The following is a 25,164-nucleotide window of genomic DNA, read 5'->3' as shown; positions in this document are numbered from 1 at the left end:
CAGACAGCACCCAATTTTGTGATTTATTTATTTTTTAAAAGAAGTGTACATTTTACAAAATGAAGGGTAAGCTGGAAAGAGAGTCAAACCCTCTGTGGATGATGCTTCAGTAGCCGCCATCACCCTCTTCTTCCTTAAGAAAAGAATCACACGGTAGTATTTAATACTTCTCAACTGACAGTGGGGCAAACCACTAAGGACTGCAGCTAAAGAACATTGTTTTTAAGATGGTTGGAACTGGTTTGAGCGAAACTAGGGGAAGGGTGGACCTTACTGCTGCCTTCTCCTCTCTCTCTTCCTTGTTTCTGCAGTTTATTGCTAGTTGTCATTTTGGTTTGGTTTTGAAACATTTTATTATGTTATACATAGATGGGAAGCTGCCTTATACTAAAGCTTTGCACACACCTGGGTACGTGTATGTGTGCCACTGAGATCCAGTTTTCCCATGTGCACTTTAGTGCTGAAATAAATAAATTAAGGTCTTATGTATATAATAAAGGTTCATAAATGTACCAAGCAAACACGCACATAGATATATAGGCCACATGTCTGATGCTGCACAGGAGAGCAGCCATGGAGCCATTTTGACTCCCAGGCTGACCAGGTGTTTTCTCTGCAAGGTCAAATGGAGGAGCCTCCCCATTGTCTTTTCCTTCACAAATCCTGTCTTAAGGGTATGTCCGTGTATGAACAGGGTGAGCCTGTGACCTGGCTCAGGAACTAAGTACTTATCATTACAAAAGACTGGCCAGGCTCCCCAGGGTATCAGTCCAGTAAACATTAACAGGTAACTTGCCAGACAGGAGGTAAACAACCCACTCAGATTTCTGCTTTAGCCCGCCCTTTCTGTGATGTGGGTATGATGTATCTGGGGTGGTGGTCTTGAGCTACACCCCTTCTGTGATGTAGGTATGATGTTTCTGGGAGTGGTCTTTGACTCCAAGGTGGGCAATTTAAAATGTCTATATAAGGGTGAACACACCTTGGTTCTGGGTCCTCCTCCTTCTCCTGTGTGTGAAGGGGGCACCCTGTTGCAACAGTTCAATAAAGATCAGGCTTACAAGCTGCTTTGCTTCTCAGTATTCTCTGGTTGGCCTCTGTTTTTTCCCCTCCAACCGATGGAGAACCTACAAAGGACTCTATAAGGGCTCTTGTGTCCCCCATAAGGGAATAAGGGCAGATTTTCGTTTATTACAGTGCCCTTCCATCCACTGGGGGAAGACTTTGGTAATATGGCACCTTGAGTGAGGACAAAACTTGACATGCCCCTTTCCTCCAAAAATCTTACTTTCACAATAATTCCTTTGAGTAAAGTTGCTTTTTTATGTATCTTCTCAGTAGGTACCTGTGTGTGGAGAGAGAGAGAGAGAGAGAGAGAGAGAGAGAATGTGTTTTTTAACTCTTGTTGTTTTGTGCCCCCTCAGCTCAGCGCTCTGGGTGAGGGAACTGACCCACCACCCTAAACCTGGTGCTACATCCACACATTAGTGCTTTCAATTCAAATCTCTTTGTGTGTTAACAGCCCACACTAATGAGTAGTGCTTTATGGGATCATTTTATAACAACAGTTGTTCCTTTTTTTAGATAATAAAATGTGGGGTTGGCTTAAGGGAGCATCTCGTGCTGTTTGCCCCAGGCTCCAGGATACCTAATTCTGGTCCCGCTTGTTCATTCCTCATATTTTATTATTTCCTTTTGTGTGCACTCTCAAAGGTCTTGAAGCGGGTGGGGAAAAGCAGTTGCTCCACTCCACCCAAAGCCCTGCGACTGGCCCTCAGATGCTTCCCTCCCCAGGAGAATAGGAGAGTAGGTCTAATTATCCCTCTGTGTTTTTCTTTTGGTCTGAACCAAAGCCTTGACCTCATGTAATAACTCAGGTCCCAAGTTCATCTTTCAGCCTAATTTGCATGTGTACCATTCACTCATATTCATATACATAAATCATTTTTAAAGAAATGAATATTTTCAAGTATCCATAAATATCCCTTGGCATATGCTTTAATTCCCCCCTTATCTTTGTTTTCTCTGGAAACAACACAAAAACATGAAAAATCTCTAACTTGAATATGGAAATTAAACAATTCCCCACAGGCTGCCTGTAAGCTCCTAAATAGTTTTTTCCTTTAAACCCAAAATTTCAGGGAGTGCTATATTCAGCAACCAATTTATAATCCAGATGGCTAGCAAGGAAGCTTTTGCTTCCGCACCTGCTGCTCCAAGGCAGGTTTGTTGTTTATCCAATCAGGCCCATCACCAGGTTGATACAGTATCTGGGCAGCCAATTAGATGAAAATGACCAAACAGCAGGCCTTCTTGCTCCAGCACCTGCTTCTCTTGTTTAGGTGCAGGCATCTTCAATCAATTGCATTGCCAGGTGCATATTCCAGCAGCAGTGAGGTCATGTCTTTATCACAAGCAACACCTTGTGATTGGCATAAATGTCCCAGATCTTCCCAGGTAATCAACCTTGAGGTTGAACCAGAGTATCGCTGCCATCACTAGAACCCTTCCTTATGACCAGATGTTATGGAAAATTGGAATAGTCTCAACAATCTGCTAGCTTCCTACGAGTCTAGGCATAGGCATGCACTTCCTTAAAGCCAAATGCTTTTATCTCTCAGCAATCTAGTCTTACCAAGCCCACAAGAGCCTGTCCCCAGAGCAGCATTTAGGCAATTCTCTCTCAAAGATGCAGGTACAGAAAACTCCAAGGGGACATTGGCTCAAATTTGGGGTCTTCAACAGGAGCATATTTATTAAGAGAAACAGAGTGTCATTGAACCAAAATAGAAATGATTTTAGCACTGGGTCCAACTTTAGATTCAATATGGAATCCAGGGTATATTAACCTACAGGGGTTCTATTTGGAAATTAAGCCATCAGTCTTACTCTGCTTCCATCAGATCTTCTTGGCAGTAGACGGAACCAAAGAAGAGAGTGAGGATACAAGACCACACTAGAGAGCAGAAAGGCCATGATGCTTAAATAAAGTTCACCAGTAGCAAGAAGGCCTTTTGTGCTCTTTCCTGCCCAGATGGATCAGTTGCCAACCTTGGTGGGTAGAGTGTCCAGGTCTCAAAGATTCTTCAGTAAGAAGGCTGCCATTTACTTGTCCACAGGACAGAAGCACACAGATTCCAGGAACTTCTGACAGGCCTTACATTTCAAACAGTGTCATATTCTCCAGTTATACGATTCCCACCCCCATGTGACTTTGGGATCAAGGAGGAGGTAATAAATGAAATATACAAACTCTTACTAATCCAGTGTTCTCTCTTTTGCTCTCCACCCCTTTCCTTTTTTGCTCAAAATTCTTTGTTTGCTGTTCCTGCATAGTCTTCAACTGGGTCTTCATCTCACCCCACAGGTAAGAAAATGAATTATGCTGCTGTTTCACACAGGGAAGTTTCCGTTCTTCATAAGCAAGTCGGCCCAGGTAGAAGGTGAACAAGTTTGTAATTTAGAGTTCGGCAACAAACAGGTGCTAATTGATACCCTCGTGACTTTGGTTTTGTCCTTTTTAGCAGTAATTGCTTAATGAATTCTTGGTGTGTAAAGGTGCCTGCCGGTTTCTAACAAAGGAACATCTGGGCTCTGAGATCAGCAGAGAATAAAAAGGGGAGTTTAAATTTTCTTGCCCCTCCCCCTATTTCCCACCAAATTCCTCCCTGGCAGGGAAGATTGGGCTGCATCATGCAGCTGCTGTTGCCAACTCAAGACAAACATTGAAGTGTACATATGGCTTTGTGCTTCGAAGATGGCTACAGAAGCTAGAATCTCCTATCTAACAAGTGCTAACTTTAGATACCAGCCTGGTTGCTGTTAATGTTAAAAAGTGGAAATTGAATTATTGTCCAGCAATAATTTCTAGAGGCAGGCGGACAATACAGATTATTTTAGAAATGACCTGAAGGCGTACAATGAGTCTTACTCAAATAGTGATCTTGCTTAAATTGGCTATCCCTAAAAATTTGAAATCCTCAATACTGATTTTGTTAATAGCAGCAAAGGTTGTACAGGCATGTACGGTAAGTGGAGAAATCTTCAAGTACAGTGGTACCTCGGGTTACAGACGCTTCAGGTTACAGACTCCGCTAACCCAGAAATAGTACCTCGGGTTAAGAACTTTGCTTCAGGATGAGAACAGAAATCATGCTCTGGCGGCGCAGCAGCAGCAGGAGGCCCCATTAGCTAAAGTGGTGCTTCAGGTTAAGAACATTTTCAGGTTAAGAACGGACCTCCAGAAAGAATTAAGTTCTTAACTAGAGGTACCACTGTACTATCTATAGGAGAATGGATGTTGAAGCCTTTGGAGTTGACTGAACTAGACAAATTGACAGATGATATACAGAAGAAATTGCAGTTTTCAGAATGTTAAGCCTACAGAGAAATATGGACACGCTTTTGTCAATTACTGAAGGAGCGTCTCCACCCCCATCGTTTAGCCCGAACACTGTTTCCTGCTTGGCAGGGGGTTGGACTCGATGGCCCTTGTGGTCTCTTCCAACTCTATGATTCTATGATTCTATGATTCTATGAAGTCCAGTGCCGAGGGCCTTCTGGCAGTTCCCTCACTGCGAGGAGTGAAGCTACAGGGAACCAGGCAGAGGGCCTTCTCGGTAGTGGCACCCGCCTTGTGGAACGTTCTCCCAACAGATGTCAAGGAAATAAACAACTACCTGACTTTTAGAAGACATCAGAATGCAGGCCTGTTTAGGGAAGTTTTTAATGTTTGATGTTTTATCGTGTTTTTAATATTCTTTTGGGAGCCACCCAGAGTGGCTGGGGAAACCCAGCCAGATGGTCAGGGTATAAATATTATTATTATTATTATTATCATCATCATCATCATCATCATCATCACGACAGTATTATTATTGTGTAAATTCTGGAACTGTAAGCAAGGCTTGAAAGGAACTTTTTTTGCTTGTTTCACATTTTGCAATTCCTTAATGGAAATGTAATTTAAAAATTCCAATTCTCTTCTGAAAAAAGTGTCTTAGTACTCCCCCCACCCCAAGCAAAACACAAAAATATACAAGTATGAAGCACCAGGCTGTTTTACAGATGCATTTCCTACCCAATACAAGTTTTTTAAAAGACAATCCTCTCACATGTGGCAGAAACAGATATGACTAACCAGGAAAGCGATCTTGGGGTCATGGCGGATAGTTCAATGGAAACGTCAAACCAATGCATAGCTGCTGTGAAAAAGATTAATCCCATGCTAGGGAGTATTAGGAAAGAGATTGAAAATGTGTTGTGAGGCCTTGTACATAATCTGCGGTAAGGTCACATTTCCACTATTCTGGTTGCTTCATATCACAGAGGATTTTGTAGAGTTGGGAAAAGTGCTGAAAAAATGGTCAAGGTTATGGGGCACCTTCCATACCAAGGAAGGTTATACTGTTTGGGAATTTTTAGTTTAGGAAAAAATAAGCGTGTGAGGGACGCATGCTGGAGATTTATACAATTACACACAGTGTAGGCTGGTCCATTCAGGCATTTGCCTGACTTCCTGCTTCCAGCCAAGCCCAGAGGATGGCATTGCTTATCGATTTCTTCCTCCTTAATCTCAGTGTTTCCCTTGCAGGATGGAGGATGGGAGCAAAACTAGAATTGGTTGCCTCTGCTAGTCATTGGCTCTGGCTCCACTTACTACTTTGACTCTCTGCTTTCCACCCTGCCTGTCGTAATGGGCAGCAGCCACTGCTGATTTTGCATGGTGTGTAGAGAAAGAGGACAGAGAGAATTCTAAAACTAAGAGTTGGGGTCCAAGGAATTAAACTGACTGGTCTTACTTTGCCTCATTAAGCATCTGAGTCGTACTGTGTTGCTAAAGGAATCTTCCTGTGATTTGACCCACACCTCTTTGTTCCCATTTAGTACATTTTCAGTACAATCCAATGCATGTTTGCTCAGAATCAAATCCCACTGTGTTCTGTTAATTATACAGTGGTACCTTGGGTTACATACGCTTCAGGTTACAGACTTCGCTAACCCAGAAATAGTACCTCGGGTTAAGAACTTTGCTTCAGGATGAGAACAGAAATTGTGCTCTGGTGGCGCAGTGGCAGCAGCAGTGGGACGCCCCATTAGCTAAAGTTGTGCTTCAGGTTAAGAACAGTTTCAGGTTAAGAACGGACCTCCAGAACGAATTAAGTACGTAACCAGAGGTACCACTGTACTCCCAATAAAGGATCTCAGCCTTAGCCTGAGTCCTAACCAGGACCAGACCTATCTTAAGCAGAATAAGCAGACCCAGGCCTGGTGCTCCTGTCCTTGGAGCATGGTACCAATTTGCCCATCATGCATAAATCTCTTGTGCTTATGCTTTTTGCCGCAGCCAGAATGTCAGTGGCTTCCCACTAGAAATCTGACTCACCTCCTTCCCAAGAGGAGTGGCTAGTGAAAGTGTGGGACATTGCATTATCAGAACACCTGACACAAACAGAGTCCTTAATGGTTCATAAAAAATAATTCACTTTTATTTGACTTGGTATAAGTTTTTCCCCTATGTTAGCTCGTCTGCACAGCTCAGTAAACCCCCTGCTCTACAGATAAATATTATTTCTTGCACTCACCATTCTTACTGCATTTTGTATGTGCTTATGTCAATAACCCTTCTGTATGAAAAATGAGAATACTTTTAAAAATAATAATAATAATCAGAGTAAGGTGCTGCCTTTGTGGCAGATGGAGTGGTAATATGAGTACTCATTAGCTCCTTGTCCATTCCCATCTCTTGGAGGACCAATCTATGTGAGCCAGGTGACCTGCTGAGCACCTTTGAAGCTTTCAGGTGCATTGGAGGCAATGGCACCACCACCAGTGCTGAAGATGTAAAATTAGAGTGCTAGTCTGGTAAACTTCTATATATGGAGGGAGCCCATCTGACCTCAGGCAGAAACAGGTATTAGGCTGCCTCTGGTTCCAGTTAGCAACCTGCATAGGAAGTGAATTCTGTCATGAATCTCTGGCAGCCGGGATTTGACAGAGAAGTTTCCTGAATGGGCAGTGCCGGACCTTTATTTGCTTGATGGCAACCTGAACTCCCTCTTTGGCTGACTTGGAGGATATGTAAATAGTTGCCACAACAAAGTTTGGAAATTCTTTCTTATTGGTGAAGCAAGATTGCATATCCCTATCAGCTTCCTCAAAAGCCACAGCAGTTCCTGAATGCATGGTATGCAGCCATGAGGGACACAAATAAGGCCATAAAATCAGGCAGAGATGCATATTTGTGAGGAGAGCTTTAGACATCTGTACTGACTTTAGAAATGTGTACGTTGAATACTAATTTGATCCCTCCAGTCCCCAAAGCTCTTTCCCAAACGATCATTGCATTTGTTATTTCCCTGTAGCCCAAGGCTAAATGATGAATACAGTATTAGCCGGTGGTCTAGGATTGGGGTGGGGAGGCTGTTGTCAACCCACAATATAATAAATCAGTTTTCAAATCCTCCGGAATAGATGAAAGGTAGTGCTGTTATTCTAAAGCTGAAATCAAATAGGGCTGTGTTCTCTGCTTTGACACATTTATTTGCTTGCTTGTTTGTAAGATGCCATCTTGTGGCACATGCTTTTTAGTTGTATTCTAAATTGATGTTTAAATCCCCAAGGTGACTAAAGATTGAGTATAGACAGTGATGTTGCAAACCTTATTTGAGGCTCCAAAATGTGTGTGGTCAGCTTGCTGGCTTCATTGCCACAAGCAGGGCTGTCTTAAGCATATCTGGTGCTGTGGTGCAAATATCCCTTTGGCGCCCCCCCCCCCCATTTCCCAGAGTTGTTTTTAAGGGTGGAACCCGAGAGTTGTTGACCTTTTTTAGGAAAGGTTCCCCAGAGTTGTAAGCATTTTTTAAGGGAGGGAACACCAACAGCGCCAGAGGAAGCCTCTTAGGACGGGATGGCGCTGCCAGTGGGGCTGGAGGAGGCCGGCAGCGGCTGGAGGGCGGCTCCTCCGGCGGGGAAGAGGCGGAGGCTGGACGCAGCACCTCCCGGCGCAGCTGGCCACTTCATGCTGTGGTGGCCACGGCAGGCAGATGCTCCGAGCACGGTGCTGCTTTGGCGCAGCATGGTGGAGGCAGGTGAGGGCGGTGAGTGGGCCGGGGGAGCCAGCCCCATGGAGATCCGCAGCGCCTGATGCCCAGCTCAGAGACGAAGACATTGGGCAAGCAAGCACACCGAGCGAGCAGGCCTGCGCCAAGTGAGCGAGTGGGCCTGCGCTGCTTCCGCTGAGCGTTAGCTCAGATTTTTCCCTTTTAGCCTTCTAGCATCCCACAGAATTCGGCGCCTGCAGGCTAAAAGGGAAAAGGCCAAGCCGACGCGAGTGACACACACACCCTCGCTCACTCAGCGTGCTCGTTCGGTCTTCCCCGGACTCTCACCTGGCGCCCTTCAGAACTTGGCGCCCTGGCGCCCTGCACCACTAGCGTCTATGGGTAAGACAGCCCTGGCCTCAAGTGGAAGAGGTTTACAGCATTCCATTGTGGAAAGGCCTAAGAGGAGCCCCATGGGCTTGTTTACAGTAGTCAGTTTTCAGTCTCGCTTGCTTCCTCAGTGCTATGCTGTTGCCTGCTCCTCAGCTTTGTAGGTCAAAGATAAAACTATCCCAAGGCAGTGGATGGATTGGGTGATATAGATGGCCTGCACTGTACTGCACTGCACTGCTCTTTACACCAGGGCTGACTCATATGTTGTACTTGATTCACAGCACACTTGTCAAAAGAAACTGACTGCCACTGATCCATACCTTGCTGCTTCTGAAAGTCTTCCAGGACTTTAGAAATCATTAGAAATTTTGAAATGATGGCCTGAACTACTGTTGCCTTACCAGGTGTCTAAAACACCAAGTCTCAAGTGTTAAAAGAACCAATATTCACCTCAAAGGAAGTGAAGCTAGCAGTTTATTCATGAGAACTGAAAGATCAATACAACTATGTTAATATTTTTATCCTTTATAACTGTCAGCAGAAGTTTGTCTATCCAGAGACTTGTCAAAATAATTATTATCATCATTTAATGTTTGTTAAAGCATCTAAAATATACCCAAAGCTTAAATTAAAACTTCCTACACACAGGCCCCCAGTCTACATAATTCAGAAGGAATGGATAATCAATATTCTCTTCAGAATTTAACATTCTGCTGAAAAATAATACGGCTGTCCTGTTATGTATTTCTGGCTGTGTGAACAATTATACTGTACATTCCAAATGTAAAGCGAGACATTATGGGTTTCCCCAGAATTGAATATGGGAAGAAAAAACTGCCTCTTCAATTTAGAAAATGTCAGCTTTTAAACAGAACAGCCTTTTAAAACAAATATTAGGCCTATTCAATGCTCTTTAGAATGTAAGATCCTTACCTTACACAGGGTGCTGGTTCCAAAGAACCACACAAATTCTGCCTGTCCAAGGACACTTGGGGTTCGTGTTTCTTCGACAGCAGACTCTTCTCTACAATGCTTCATGGAAATTTTATTTTGCAACTGATGGGATTTTTGAAAAAACAGCTGTGTGTGTGTGTGTTGTTCATTGGGGGAGGGGGCATTTTACACATTGCCAAAAAAGACAAAAGGCATTGCCTCCACCCAAAAAAATACTAAAAAGGACACAGATGTCAAAATTTTGCATATGTTAATTAGAGAGAGAGAGAGATGAAGATTTAGACATAATTGGTATAATTTTAATTGAAATATGTTTCCCCATAGTGAGAAATATTGTGACCAAGTGAATGGTCTGCTGTCATGGTGCTGTTAATGGACATCTTTAGCGCCCCTGCTCTTCCTTCATAGGGGCTTTATTTTCAAACTCGACAGACCAAATAACCTTTCAAATGGAGGACTCCTTCAGAGGACTGTCCTTTGTCCTAACTGTTGAAAGGGGCTGCTTGGTTGGCACTGACCTGTGACAAGTTTTTTTCAGTGGTGGTTGCCTGGCTTTGGAATATTCTCCTTAGAGAGGTGTACCTGTCTTCATCATTATTAACTTTCAGGAGGAATTTGAAAACATTCCAGTTTACCCAGGCCTTTGGTGGCTGAAAAACTCTGTTCCTGGTAACCACAAGATAATTGGATAGAAGTATGTTTTTATTGTGATTTAGAATGTTTTAATCAGTTTTGGGATATTGTTGCTTTGGTGTGTGTGTGTTTTGTTTGGTTTTTTATTTTCTTTTTTCTTTTAAATGGTTTACCTGTTTGTTGCCGTGGACTCCTTGAGGAATAAGGGTTGGATAGAAATTCAACAAATAATAAAGCTGTGGGGGTGGAATCACCACAAATATATCCAAGCTCCTGAGTACACCTTAATTACTCTTCTGATCCTGGCTACAAATTCACCTGAGCTTTGTTGCATCACATTTTAAAATTTTTATTTATTGATTTTGGCAATTTATATACCACTTAATTATAATGATCGCTAAGCTGTATACAGCAAGAAAGAATATTTTTTGGTTCTCTGCCATAAAGGAAGGAATACTTCAAATCACAACAAATTTTAAAAGGCATAATTTACTGGACTCATACATGGGGACCATGCATATTTATTTCAGTGGCACTTATAGAGGCAGAAAATGCAGTGAGTAGCACAGTGAGAGCAGCAAAGTTGACCAAAAGGTAAGGAAAAGATTGCTCCTGTCCTGCACTAGAGTCTTCCAATATTGGTGAGGCATTTGCTTTTCCAGCTGGAAGGGGAATTAAAATGGAGGTGTCACGAAACATGTAATATAGCACAATATGATCTAACAAATTATCATATAGTGAGGGATCACTATGTAGCTATAGGAAAATGGAAAGAAAAAGAGGAGCCAATAATTAAAGCCCCTTGACAGAAATGTCAAAAGACTGTTCAAGGGCCGAATAGCAGGCTATTTACTAAGCTCACTCTTGCATTCAGCAGGAAGCAATAAAAGGGACAGAACTGGCAACTAGGTAACTTTAATTAAAGGCACAGAAGCCCTGAAAAGCCGCAATAGCACATTGCATGTCCTTACTGGACAGGCAATTGTTTGTTATCAACCATGTCATCTGGATTCTCTGTAAACTCTAGTGACGAAAGGATGCAATGCAGAGAAAATTGGAATTGGAAGCTCAACCTGGAAAAGGAAGGGACAGCATAAGGATCTGCCTCATGTTTGCTCTTGTAAATTTATTTTTTGGTCATCTTCTCAATTATTTGCTCAACATAGCAAATTATTTGCTCAACATAGCAAAGAATTAACCAAAGGGGGAAAAAGAACTTTGGGAAAACATAACATAACATAACATAACATAACATAACATAACATAACATAACATAAGTGTCTCGAAATAAACAACATGCCAGAGTCTTTCACAAATGGGATTTATTCATTTTTCCAAGTAAAGAAATACAAATAATCTGTACTTTGGTTTGGTTTATATGCTGCCCCATCTTGTTATGCTGATGCATAATTGAGAGTGGTGTCATTAGAACATCTACAACATTTGCCATGTCCATGACTGCTGGTGAGCGATGTTTTCCATGGTGACTATGTCCCATATTCAAAGTACACGTAGAAGAAATGTTTGTTTGGTTTTCCCACATACTAGCTATGACTCATTTCCCTGCAGTTATCATGAATTATCCATTCCTTGTATTTCATGCATTACTTGCAAGTTGCAACTATATTAACTATATTAAAAGGCATAGGTATTGGAGAAAAAGAAAGTTTGGTTCTTCTTCTTCTTCTTCTTCTTCTTCTTCTTCTTCTTCTTATAGATAATATTTCTCATTAATTTCCCAAACTTCTCGCTATTGAAGCAATTAGACAGCTCTGTAACTTCCTGGATCTCTTTGGATTTTGAAGTGTCGGGGCTCATGATAATTGTGCAAAAGGGATCATTACAGTAGATACAGATTTTCTCGTCTCTTCATAAGCAGCTGCAGCTGTTCAGAAATTCTGTTTTGTTCAACTTCACAACTACTGTAATAACAGCAGGAAGAGTGGGAGGCTAACTTGTGGCTCTCTAGATGTGGTTGTAAAGGTAAAGGGACCCGTGACCATTAGGTCCAGTCGTGACCGACTCTGGGGTTGCGGCGCTCATCTTGCTTTATTGGCCGAGCGAGCCGGCGTACAGCTTCCGGGTCATGTGGCCAGCATGACTAAGCCGCTTCTGGCAAACCAGAGCAGTGCACGGAAACGCCGTTTACCTTCCCACCGGAGCGGTACCTATTTGTCTACTTGCACTTTGATGTGCTTTTGAACTGCTAGGTGGGCAGTGGGTAGGAGCAGGGACCGAGCAATGGGAGCTCACTCCGTCATGGGGATTTGAACCGCTGACCTTCTGATCGGCAAGCCCTAGGCTCTGTGGTTTAGACCACAGCACCACCCACGTCCCTCAGATGTGGTTGTACTACGACTCTAATCATTCCTGACCATTGGCCATGCTAACTAGAGCTGATAGGATTTGGAGTTTAAAAAGTTTAGACTCCATTTTGATTCAAAATGGCATCTAGTTGTATCTAAACATAGACAAAAACCAGTGAGCCAGTGTGGTGTAGTGGTTAAGAGCAGTAGACTCGTAATCTGGGGGACCGGGTTCGCATCTCCGCTCCTCCACATGCAGCTGCTGGGTGACCTTGGGCTAGTCACACTTCTCTGAAGTCGCTCAACCCCACTCACCTCACAGAGTGTTTGTTGTGGGGGAGGAAGGGAAAGGAGAATGTTAGCCACTTTGAGACTCCTTCGGGTAGTGATAAAGCGGGATATCAAATCCAAACTCTTCTCTTCTTATTCCTGATCTCTGGAATCACTATGCAAAAATTGGTTAGGTACATTGATGTACCAAAATTTTTAGTAGATTCGGGAAAATACTGAAACTCAGACTTTGACAAATCTCTAGACAGTTTACATGGTTTATGGGGGCAGCTGTCAAATATGGCTTTATATTTCATTCCCTTGGGATGGAACACAGAGCTCAAGCATAAGTTTGGTGGGCCCCAGTACAAACTTGTAATGCAGGCCCCTGTCCCATCCTACACTTACAATCTCATGAGTAATTAAATAAATATTTTTATTTTCATCTGAAAACCACATTTCCATTGTTTCTAAAATTACTCCATGGCCCACTCTGGGACTTTTCTACCATCCACCTGAAAAAACTAATCATTCACTATTTTTGTTTCATATACTATTTGGCTTGAAGAAGAGTTTTGTAAAGATTTTTATTTTGTAACTTTGTTGTTGCTGCTCCTAATAAAAGTATTACCCTGTTGATGTTATCTTTATTTTATAAAAATATTTGTGTACTGTTATTTCATTTTTTTAAAAAAATCAAAGTTGTTTACAACCATTATAGGAGCACAATAAAAATACATTAAAATTTAAAACAGATCACCAGCTAACTATTACAGAAATGCTTGCAGCAAACTTTTAAGGGCTAATACAGAATACACCTGCTAATTTGCTAGTTGAAGAGCACCCTATTTGACTAGTTCAATGACACGAAAGGCTTGGTTTCAGGTTGAAGTCCCATGAGTGATGCTCCTAACAGATGATCTCAGTGACTGAGCTGGAATATAAGGGTCCAGGTAGTCCCTGGACCTCAGTTGTTCAGGGCTTTGTAAATTAATACAAGAACATTGAACCTGGCTTGGTAGTAGATGGGCAGCCAGTGCAGATTATTTTTACAATCGTGTCACATGTTAATGGCAATGTGCTTCCATCAGCAGTCTGTTGCGTTCTGCTTTCATACTAATGTATGTAAGAACATTACTGCACACATTTGATAAATAAACCAGTTAACTTAAAACTTTTCTTTTTCTGGTCTTTTTCATTGCAAAAGCATGTATAATTTCCCCAAATTCTCTTCCAAGTTGACACTCAATAGACAAAATAGCTAGGTGGCTTAACTGTTCTTGCCCATAGTATAAGGGATGCAGTTTTTGTTGAATGCTAGTTTGCTGAAACATTCAGGTTCTGCCAGAGTCAGTGGCAGTGTGCAAAAAATCCACAGGGCTATGGACACTGTGTTAAAAAACCAGTAGCAGTTGTATTTTTGTACAACTTCATATAATAAGATACTGGGAAGGGGTAGGTGGTAGATCACAAGCTTTTCCAAAAGTAGGCATATCCATATCTATATCTATATCTGTATCTATATCTGTATCTCAGATGCAGCATTTGATAAGGAAAATTCTCCAAAAGATCTGAACAATACTTGTGAAGCAGACATTTAGACACTTCTAGTTACTCAGATGCTAGTGTCACAGATGTTACAAAAGCAACAGAATGTAAAACAAATGTTACTGGTTTCTTTTGATCTACAGTTTCACCTCATTTCCCATTTATCAGCACACGGACAGCAGCAGTTGGATTTCATCCCCTGGAATTTTTAAATACTTAAATGAAAGATCTAGCATGGTGCCTTTTGTAAAGCTGACTTCCAAAATTATGTCGTCTTCTTTACATGAGCATGATATTATTTGCTCCAGTTATCTTCTAAGAACGGAACCAGTTACCATTTTTGATGGGATCTCTAAAAACAGAAAAAGGGACACGGGTGGCACTGTGGGTTAAACCACAGAGCCTAGGAATTGCCGATCAGAAGGTTGGCATTTCGAATCCCCACGACGGGGTGAGCTCCCATTGCTTGGTCCCTGCTCCTGCCAACCTAGCAGTTCGAAAGCACGTCAAAGTGCAAGTAGATAAATAGGTACCACTCCGGTGGGAAGGTAAACAGCGTTTCCGTGTGCTGCTCTGGTTCGCCAGAAGCGGCTTAGTCATGCTGGCCACATGACCCAGAAGCTGTACGCTGGCTCCCTCGGCCAATAAAGCGAGATGAGCCTTCTTCTCATTTTGAATTCTCTTCTTTATTGCATTCTGTTGTATCAAGAACCCTCTCATAACAGCTTTGCTTGCGTCCCAGATTACTCTTTTTTCAACATTAGTGTTCATATTTGTCTCGAAATAGTCTCTCAAGGTTTTTTGGGCCTTCTTAGTCACTTCTTCATCTCTAAATAAGGTGTCATTCATCCTCCATCTGAAGGAGCCAGTTGGTGTTAGTTTCATCTCCATCTTCACAGCATTATGGTCGGAGCAGGTTTTTGGGCAAATTTCCACTTTTCTTGTCTTTGGTGCCATTCCTCTAGTTACCCATATTTGGTCAATTCTTGTCCATGTCATTTTGGCTTCAGAGAAGAAGGTTCCCTCTCTAGCCAAGGGATTCTTTGTTCTCCAGATATCAACTAAGTCCAAGTTGTCTGTCATCTCAAAAAAGGTTTTCGGTAGTCTGCCATCCTTAGTGACTACCTGTCTTTGTGCCTTGTCCATATGTGTAGATACCACTCCGTTCATATCTCCCATCAAAATCACATTATAGTCCAAATAGTCCATCAAGGTCTCATGCAACTTTTAAAAAAATTCAGATTTCCCCTCATTTGGTGCATAAACTCCTACTATTAAAAATTTCTCTCCTTGTATTTGAATTTCAATTGCCACAAATCTTCCTTGGTCATCTTTAAAGATAAATTTCGGTGATAGTCTCTCCTTTGCATATATCACTACTCCTCTTTTTTTAACTTTATCCGATGAGATAAACTCCCGGCCCAGTCTTTTATTGATCAATACTTTTCTATGTAGCCTTATGACATGTGTTTCCTGTAGACAAATCAAGTCCAATTGTTCCTTTTTTAATAAATGAAACACTCTTTTCCTTTTCTGGGGGGAGTTGAGACCATTACAATTCCAGCTTAATAGTTGCAGAGCCATGATGTAGTTACTTTACTTTTCCTCCAGCTGCACCAAGTGCCTGTTCCTGCTCTGTCGGTGGTATCACCTTCTCTGGGCAGTCTTTTAATCCAAAAGGTAGTTTTGCTATGTCTAATATTCCTCTTTCTAGTGCTCTTAACTCTTCTCCAGATTCTTTCTGCAGGTCTTCTCCGTGGTCTTTCAAAAATCTTTCTTTGTCGTCCATTGATCTTATTTTTATCTTTCTTCCTTTGAAGCTAAAAGATAGGCCTTGGGGAAATTCCCACCTAAAGATGATTCTGTTACTTCTCAACAGGGCAACCAAATCTCCATAATTGGACCTAAGGTCCAAAAGATATTTCGGAATATCTTTAAATATCTCCACTTTTGACTGATGTATTTCCAAAGTCTTCTGGAAGTGCAGACTCAAGATTTTGTCTCTCTCCTCTTTTGTTCAGAGGGTGATCAAACAGTCTCTCACCCTGTTCTTCTTCCCTCCTCTTCCAAGCCTGAAAGCACTCACTATCTTAAAATCTTCCTTCTTCAAATCTGGGTCCCAAAAGTCTGCAAATTCCTGCATAAGAAAGTCAGTCAGATTGTCTTTCTCAAGTTCAGGTACGGCCCTGATCCTCAAATTCGTTTGTTTCTCCTTCAATTCAATCATAGACAATATCGACATGTGGTCTTCAAGTTGCCTATGTATCGGTGGTATCTTCTCTTCTACAGCAACTGCTATTTCCTTGGCTTCTTCAGCCGTCTTTCGGGTCAAGGTAGATTCCTGTAGCAGTTTCTCAATAGTTTCTGTATTAGTATTTACCTTCTGTCCCAGATTGTTGATACTTGTAGTATTTTGATCAATTTTGATTGATGCTTCAGCTACTTGTTTACTTAGTTTTTCCAGAGATTCATTAATTTTACCTAATGCCTGAGCTAAAACATCTTCGGATGCCATTCCTTTAGGTTTAGGTTGTACAAATGCAGCCCCTGATGATGCAGGGGGGCCAGATGTTGATGCTCTTCGCTGCAGCCCAGCGTCTGGGCGAAAAGATCTACCAGACCTCGTTGTTTTTTCCTGAGGCAGATCTGCCATAACACTCTAGTTAAAGCCCAAGGTCAGTCCCACGGCCAGAATTTGTTTTGAAGTGGAAAATTCCCCTGGCCCAGTTGTTATTGTAACAATTTCAAACTTCCTCTAGGGGGACACAGTAGCAGTCAAAAGTTGTTGCCTTAAAAAAAACAAACCTTTTTTAATCCCCCAATTCACAAAATAGACAACAGTTTCAATTTCAGTTATTTTCCAGTTACTTTAAAACCAGGAAAAGCTAGCCAGAAACATTGTATCTCACTTGCAGAGTTAGCTGTCAAAAAATACTCTATTCACCAACAGCGCATTTCACAGTACGGCATTCTTATTGTCCATTGGCAGCCCGTTCCCAGGTTTTAAGCAGTGGATTTTAGCTTCCTTTCCCCTCTTTTTGCAGGGAAATACAGTTCACACCTTTCCCCCCTCCTCTCCTGCAGCCAAGGGGGGAGATCATTTGTTTTGATGTTAGAATTGTAGTCCTTTTCAAGCGCCTTTCAAGGTTTTAGCTTACAAGTTCGTTGCTTTAATCTATTTACAAAAAAAGGAAGGCAGACTTCCTGTTTATGCCTCCCCGCTTCGGTATCAAATTACGTCTTTGTTCTCCTTTATTTCCAAAATTAACCTACTCACAGGTAGTTGTTTTTGTAGCCAGATTGTCACAGGAAAAAGGTAGCGCTCTCCGGTAACGGCTGTGCGGCTTCGCTCCACGGAAGAAGCAGTTGACTCTCAGCACCGCGCCGCTTCCCCGCTTCACTCCAGAGCCCGTAATTGGGCTCCTTTGCAGATTGGGGGGGCGCAAAAGGTGCCCGCCGAGTCCCACGGTCACAGGCTTCACCCGCCTGTGATTTTTTCAAGGGTCCCCACTTCGCCGTAGCGGAACAGACCCGATTCCCGTAGAGCCAGTCCCTCCAGATCAGAGGGAGTCCGCCATTACCGATGGTGCCACCCCTGGATAAAATATTGGAGAAAATAAAGGAAAGTGAAAAGAAATTGAGAGCAAAACCAAAGTCGCAAGAGATCTTGAGAGAAATAAAGTTATACCAAGTACAATACATGAAAATGATGAATCAGGAGATAGAATGGAAAATTAAACAAATGAGACAAAAGACATTTGAGTCGGCTAATAAATGTGGGAAATTGTTGGCTTGGCAAATGAAAAAAAGACAAAAACTAAATACTATTATAAATTTAGAAGTGGAAGGAAAGAACATACAGAACCCAGTTGAGATTAGAAACTGTTTCCAGAGGTATTTTAAACTATATACACAAGGGCCACAGAAAGAAATTGATGTAGACCGATTTTTGAAAATAAATGGATTACAAAAAATCTCTCAAGAAAATAAATTAATGCTGAACTATAAAATAACTGAACAGGAGGTAGAAGGTGCCATTCAGAATATGCAGTTAGGTAAATCTCCAGGACCAGATGGAGTGACTTCTAGATACTACAGATCTTTAAGAGAATGGTTAGTACAACCTTTAAAGGAAGTCTGTAATGAAATAATGGATGGGAAAAGGGCACCAGAGTTGTGGAAAGAAGTGTATATCATACTTATACCGAAAACAGAGACTGAAAAGACGCAGTTTAAGAACTACCGCCCCATATCACTGCTTAATGTGGATTATAAAATTTTTGCAGACATTTTGGCTAAAAGACTAAAAAAAGTGGACGCGGAGAAAGCTTTTGACATTTCTTGGAGTTTTATGAAGAAGAATCTACAGGGGATGGGGGTAGGCCAAGGTTTTGGAAACGGTATAAGTGCAATTTATTCGGAACAAAAGGCTAAATTAATTGTTAATAACGTGGTGACGGAGGAATTTAAGATAGAAAAAGGGACACGACAAGGTTGCCCAATCTCCCCACTGCTTTTTATATCGGTCCTGGAGGTCCTGTTGAATATGATTAGAAGGGACCAATTGGTTAAAGGTATACAAGTCGGAACTAAACAGTACAAATTGAGAGCATTTGCAGATGACTTAGTATTGACATTACAGGAGCCAGAATCTAGTACCAAAAGAGTTTTGGAACTGATTCAAGAATTTGGTCAGGTTGCAGGATTTAAACTAAATAAGTTAAAAACAAAGGTCTTAGAGAAAAATTTAACAGAGATTGAGAGAGAGAGGTTTCAGAATGAGACAGGTTTAACAGTGGTTAAGAAAGTGAAATACCTGGGGATTAACATGACAGCTAAAAATGGGAATTTATTTAAAGACAATTATGAAAAATGCTGGACTGAAGTGAAAAAAGACTTAGAAATCTGGTCAAATTTGAAGCTTTCACTGCTAGGCCGTATTGCTGCGATAAAAATGAATGTATTGCCTAGAATGCTGTTTCTGTTTCAAACATTGCAAATTTTGGATAAAATGGATTGCTTCAAGAAGTGGCAGAGAGATATTTCTAGATTTGTCTGGCAGGGCAAGAAGCCTAGAATAAAATTTAAAATACTAACGGATGCAAAGGAAAGAGGTGGATTTGCCCTGCCAGACCTTAGACTTTACTATGAATCAGCAGCTTTTTGCTGGCTGAAAGAATGGCTGCTTCTTGAAAACACAGACATTTTGGATTTAGAAGGTTTTAATAATGTATTTGGATGGCATGCATATTTATGGTATGATAAGGTCAAAGCACATAAAGCATTTAAAAATCATATTGTCAGGAAAGCAATGTTTAATGTCTGGATAAGATATAAGGATCTACTTGAAAATAAAACCCCAAGGTGGCTGTCACCGATGGAAGCGAAGGCTCAGAAAAAGCTCAATATGGAGGCCAAATGGCCGAAATATTGGGAAATTTTGGAACAAGAGGGAGACAGATTGAAATTGCAGAGTTTTGAAAAATTAAAAAATAAACTGCAAGATTGGCTTCATTATTATCAGATAATGGAGACATATAATTAGGACAAGAAAATTGGCTTCCAGGTGGAAAAATCAAAATTGGAAACAGAACTGTTAGAACCTAAAACCAAGATTTTGTCAAAGATGTATAACTTGCTGTTGAAATGGAATACTCAGGATGAAACGGTGAAATCTGCTATGATTAAATGGGCACAAGATGTTGGATATAACATAATGATGGCTGACTGGGAACAGTTATGGACCACAGGTATGAAGTTTACGGCATGTAATGCCCTAAGAGAGAATATTATGAAAATGATATACAGGTGGTACATGACACCAGTCAAGCTTGCAAAAATCTATCATTTGCCCGATAATAAATGTTGGAAATGTAAAGAAACTGAAGGTACATTTTTTCACCTTTGGTGGACGTGCCCAAGGATTAAGGCTTTCTGGGAGATGATCTATAATGAAATGAAAAAGGTATTTAAATATACCTTTCTGAAGAAACCAGAGGCCTTTCTCCTGGGCATAGTTGGCCAATTGGTGCCAAAGAAGGATAGAACTTTCTTTATGTATGCTACAACAGCAGCAAGAATACTTATTGCAAAGTACTGGAAGACACAAGATCTACCCACTCTGGAAGAATGGCAGATGAAGGTGATGGACTACATGGAACTGGCGGAAATGACTGGCAGAATCCGAGACCAGGGAGAAGAGTTGGTGGAAGAAGATTGGAAGAAATTTAAAGACTATTTACAGAAATATTGTAAAATTAATGAATGTTAGAATGATGTCGGAATGAAGTTAAGTGGTTTTAGCAGCAATGTTACAAAGGAGTATGTAAAAATGGATTGTTAACAGGAGAGAATCTAAAGCTATGATATATTAAGTTAAAGGATTAAGATAAAAACAAAGAGGGAAAGGATTTGCTGAATTAACTAACTGAACTGGAATACAAAAAAGGGAGGTGTGAGGATGTAAGTCTGAAGATGTAAACTAGAAAACTAGAAAACTTCTAACACGGAACTATAACATTTTAGTCAAATGTTTGCAAACTTTAGTATTTTGAGATTTCCTTACTACAATTTCTATCAGTGTAGCAGACATATTTATTTCCCATGTGGGTAACAGCATGCTTCCGTGACTTTGGAAATGTTGCAGCTTTGTTTGGTACTTTGGTCTATTCTTAATTTGATTGAGGACTGATTTATATGACCAAATGGACATATTCAGAATGTTGGTTGAACAGATCTGTGCAGAAGGACCAGCTTGAACAGCTAAGTGGGCAACTCCCTAGTTAGCATGGGTATGAATGCTAGTCTAGGATCTTCTACTCCCAGCTGGTAGTGGTACTCCAGTTGGAGGTCTTACACAGTTGTTGTTTTTTTTAAAAAATATATAATTTGAATTTAATTTTGCAGCAAGAAACCAACTTCTCACCTAGAACGTCATTTTTCTGTGTGTGTATCCATAGGCATACTGTGTAACATATGCATACTGGCGAAGGGCTTCTAGCTTAGTAGCAGGGAAACTGGTTTGCATACAGCTCCCTGGTTCAGTCCCCGGCATCTTCAGTAGGAGTGAAAAAAACCGTCCAAAACCCTGAGGAGCCACTTCCAGTCAGTGTAGAATATACTGATCTAGATGGACCAATGTTCTGACTTGGTGTAAGGCAGCTTCTTATATTGAACCCTTCACTGTCTTTATACGACTTGTCTAAACACCTCACATCTTACCCATTCCTTTGACCCTCAAAATAATGCATCTCTCCAAAAGGAGAGATTTTGGAATATTGGTGGTTTAAAGTGACTTGTCCATATAAGATAGGACGGGGAATCACATTACGGTATTGTGTCCCTGACTGACCATTCTCCTCATCTGCATACTATGGTGAGTCAGCTTCTGACCATCTATTCTAGCAAAGCAGCTTTGAATGCTGGTAGGATGTTGTTGCGTTCAGGTCATGCTTGTGGGCTTTCCACAGGTATCTGGTTGGCCATTGTGAGAACGGGATGCTGGACCTGGTGAGCCATATATGTTCATCTATATAGGCTATACATTTGCTGTATCTCTATCAGAACTGCAGCAAACCATTCCTTCTACAGCTGGGTCATCAAAAATAGGTAGCAGCACCTTAAGCAAGTACAGTGGTACCTCGGGTTAAGTACTTAATTCGTTCCAGAGGTCCATTCTTAACCTGAAACTGTTCTTAACCTGAAGCACCACTTTAGCTAATGGGGCCTCCTGCTGCTGCCCCGCTGCTGCTGCGCGATTTCTGTTCTCATCCTGAAGCAAAGTTCTTAACCTGAGGTAATATTTCTGGGTTAGCGGAGTCTGTAACCTGAAGCGTATGTAACCTGAAGCGTCTGTAACCAGAGGTACCACTGTATCAGAAATTGAACCAGAAACTTAGTTCATGCAAAACTTGGGCCGTACCACCAAGTTTAGCATATGGGGAAGCACTTGGTGTGATTGCTTTGTGCCATGCCCCCCATCTGCTAAGTCCATCCACTTTTGCTATGCCACAACAAAGCTGCACTGAGCTGTCCCTGTGGTAAATGTGGGTGAATTTGGGCAGTAGGCACATTGTGAAGTAATTCCATGACTGAATCGGAGTACAGATGTTTGGCAAGGATCTACTCTGCTCGTGCTGTATCAGCTTGTTCATATTTTCCAAAGAGTAACACCCTACTCACCAGCCTACATATGGGGGAAAGAAAATAACGTAACTGGCAGAAGGCAAGAGGTCTTATTTCAATGTTTCTTTTCCAGGAATGTTCCATAGGTGCACCATTCAACCCGCGTATCAACTGCGCACATTAGCCTGGAACCAATAAAAGAACATTAAAACCAGTTAGCAAAAGAAAGGTCTTCAGAATGTGTTTGATTAACTCCCACTGCAGCCATTACTCAACAGATTTTTTTTTTTTTTTTTTGAGGGGGAGGAGAGGAAAACTACGCTAAGGAATAGCTCGTCTAGATTGGCGCTACCCCACATCTCTTAGAACAAGGAAAGTTGGCATCCTTCCCCTCACCCCAGTATTGTGCCCATTTCTCCTTCCCACACGCGACAAAAAAAGACCTGCATCGTCCTGCTCGGAGGTTGCACATTCCACCTCCAGACACTGTGCTTTAAATGCAGGAAATCTCACATCCGGGACATGAAAAGCGAGCAAAGACGTGGAATGCAAAGGGGGAGAGGTTCTCCCCCGCTTCTCCTCCCCTCCCTTCTTCTCCTCCGCTTTTAATGCTGGCTGAAGTAAGTAAAAAACCCCTTGATTGGAGGATACGGGAGTGGGGGGCGAAATCCTTTCCTCCTCTGCTAGCCTTTGGAAAGTTGCAGCTACAGTTGCGTTGGGCAACCGAGCTGGAGAGCTGGAAGGGGGCGGGAGGCAGGGCAGAAAAGGACCGGGGCTGCAGATCCGGGAGGCAAAAGGAATTGCGGGGAGGGTGCGGGGGGGGGGGGAATGCTCGGTCCTCGCCACAGCCAATCCCGGCAGCGATCACATCAATGCAAATAGGAGCACAATGGAGCTAGCAATAAGCGCGCTGCAGCCAAGCTTGGAGCGGGCTGCGCTTGGCTGACGGGCCGCCTCTCCAATGGCAGGCGCCGGGGGGCTGCGGGTGGCCAGTGGCTGCAGCGCGGGGGCGTGCCGGGGCCAGGCTAGGCTGTCCTTGCAGGGTGTCTGGGCTAAACTTCACCAAATAATAGCTGTTTGTATTTTGGCTGCTGCAGGAGCCATTTTAGGTAAGTTGGGCTCTGAACTTTTTATTGGCGCGCCGTGCGCGAGTGAGGGGTGCGCGGGGTGCGCAAGGCGGCGCGGGGCCAGCCTATGAATGAACTCTGCGCTCGCCGGGCAGGGCAGGCGGCAGGGGCCAAGGAGCCGGCGGCTGGTCAGGCGGCCCGGGCTCGGCCGGCGGGCGGGCGGGGAGGGGGGGGTCTTGCAAAGCGCTTAGTTTCTCCTCTCAGACACTGTCATGGCGTTGGCGAGGCTCTGTCCTTGGGAAGCAGAGCTGGGCGCCGGGGGAGGGGGTGCTGCGTGTGATGGTGCCCTTGCGCAGTTGCAAGGAGGGAGAGGATGCCCATGTGGAGCCGAGCAGGGATGCCCCGCAGGTTCCCCTTGCAGCGCAAACCATCCCCCTTAAAGGGCAAGGCTCGGGGAGGAGAGCAAGCGGGGGATGGGGGAGGGAGGGAAGATGATCTGCAGCTCCTCCCTCTCCCCCTGTGTGCAGGCAGGCTGTGGGGCTGCCGCCCCTGACCCTCTCACCCCCAGAAGTTCTCTGCGCCTGCCCACTGTTTTGCATGGGTGGCGATCGGGAGGATGCGCCGTCCAACCCCAGCTACGACTCCCCTTGGGTCTAGTCCCACGCACTGCAGTTTGCTTTTTCGCTCTCCCCCCCCCCAGCCCTCCCTCCGAGGCGCTCACGCACAGAAACGCGCGCACACACACACAACGCACAGTCCAGCCCACCTGCCTCTTTTGCAGATCCATCCACAATACGGCCATGAGTCATGTGCATTCCTGCAACCATGACCAAGTTTGGTGCAATTCCGGGGCTAGGGAGAGATTAGCATCGAAGGAGAGTTGGAAACTCAATCCATCTCTCTCTACTCCTCCTTTCATTGTTTTGCGTCCGTGTTGCCACCTTCCGAATTATGCCGCCGGGAGGTAGTGATGTTTTGCAGAGGGCTTGTAAATATTTGCCGATTAAAAAGCAAATCGGGAGGCCCTGAATTCCCAGGGTGAAAGAGCAACTACCCATCTTGTTTGATTTTGTGACCGCCACAGCGCTGTATGTTTTGAGCTATGAGACGTGTTCGGTAAGCATTCCAGAGTTTACAAAAATGGTACACAGCAAGCCTGCATGGCTTTGTGTTTGTGTGTCTGTCTTGGAGGGGGAGACTTGGAACCTGCAAACTGTGTACACTGTCCCTGTGGACTAGTGACTTAAAAAGTGTACGTGTAGTACAGGGTGATGCATACTGAAATGGGACTTATCATTGAGAGAAGTGTTTTCCAGTAACCTGGGATTCCACATGGAGTATGAAGTTTACATACTAAAGAATGGTTATAGACCTGGTCTGCTACCAGTACATGGTAAGAAACACCGCAGATAAGAAGCATCTCTGCTGTGGTATACTGGCATTCGTTAGACTGATACTATACAAGCTGTGATTTTGATGACATTTTTGTACTTCCCCCACTATTGTAGCAAAATGTCAATTCATTGCCAGTCTCCTAACACTGCAACCAGCAAAACAACTCATTAATTTCAAATCTGGAAAATCATCACCCACAGCTTCTTGACCTAGGGCAAGCAAGGGCATCTTCTAACCCTGAAGTGGATTAGAAAACACAAATGAAATCTGCTAATGAAAGCAATTAATGAGCAAGGCTTTCTGTGGTGTAAAAGCGACAACTATCGTTGCTGCCAGCTGATCCGTTCCTTCTCTTTTGCTGTGTGCAGAGCAGACACAGATCTTTTGTGACTTTGCAGTGGTAGTCGCAATAGAAGAGGCATGGCAAGTCAC

At 42.8% G+C, this 25,164-nt stretch overlaps 1 long non-coding RNA gene across 1 annotated transcript; it reads right to left on the bottom strand.

Annotated features, from left to right (window-relative positions):
• Positions 1 to 1,287: 1,287 nt before the first annotated feature.
• LOC308479637 lies at positions 1,288 to 23,061 on the bottom strand. Its single transcript, XR_013987767.1, has 3 exons — positions 22,714 to 23,061; positions 22,328 to 22,455; positions 1,288 to 1,345 (listed from the first exon to the last, which is right to left on the bottom strand). It is a non-coding gene; the product is annotated as an uncharacterized lncRNA (long non-coding RNA).
• Positions 23,062 to 25,164: the final 2,103 nt, after the last annotated feature.

Source organism: Podarcis pityusensis, assembly GCF_964106645.2.
Source record: "Podarcis pityusensis genome assembly, chromosome: 6".
NCBI lineage: Eukaryota > Metazoa > Chordata > Lepidosauria > Squamata > Lacertidae > Podarcis > Podarcis pityusensis.
Note: the sequence above shows the minus strand (reverse complement) of the source record. Positions and strands in the feature narration are given on the sequence as shown.